We start from the raw sequence: 349 nt of genomic DNA, 5'->3' as shown, positions 1-349 counted from the left end.
CAGCAGCAACGATGAGATTGATGATGGAATTGTGGCAGCAACTGCAGCAACTGCAGCAGCAGCAGTAGCATGTGGGGGTTGTGTTGCTGCAACTGTAGCAGCAGCAGCAACAACAGCTGCTGCAGCAGCAGTAGCAACTGCAGCAGCAGTTGCACCAGCAGCAACTGCTGCAGCAGCACCTACAGCTGCTGCAGCAGCTGCAGCAGCAGCTGCAGCAGCACCTACAGCTGCTGCAGCACCTGCAGCAGCAGCTGCAGCAGCAGCTGCAGCAGCACATACAGCTGCTGCAGCACCTGCAGCAGCAGCTGCAGCAGCAGCTGCAGCAGCACCTGCAGCAGCAGCAGCAGCT

The sequence above is a fragment of the Eimeria mitis genome, genomic scaffold, assembly GCF_000499745.2.
Source record: "Eimeria mitis Houghton genomic scaffold, Emh_scaff710, whole genome shotgun sequence".
Taxonomy (NCBI): domain Eukaryota; phylum Apicomplexa; class Conoidasida; order Eucoccidiorida; family Eimeriidae; genus Eimeria; species Eimeria mitis.
Note: the sequence above shows the minus strand (reverse complement) of the source record.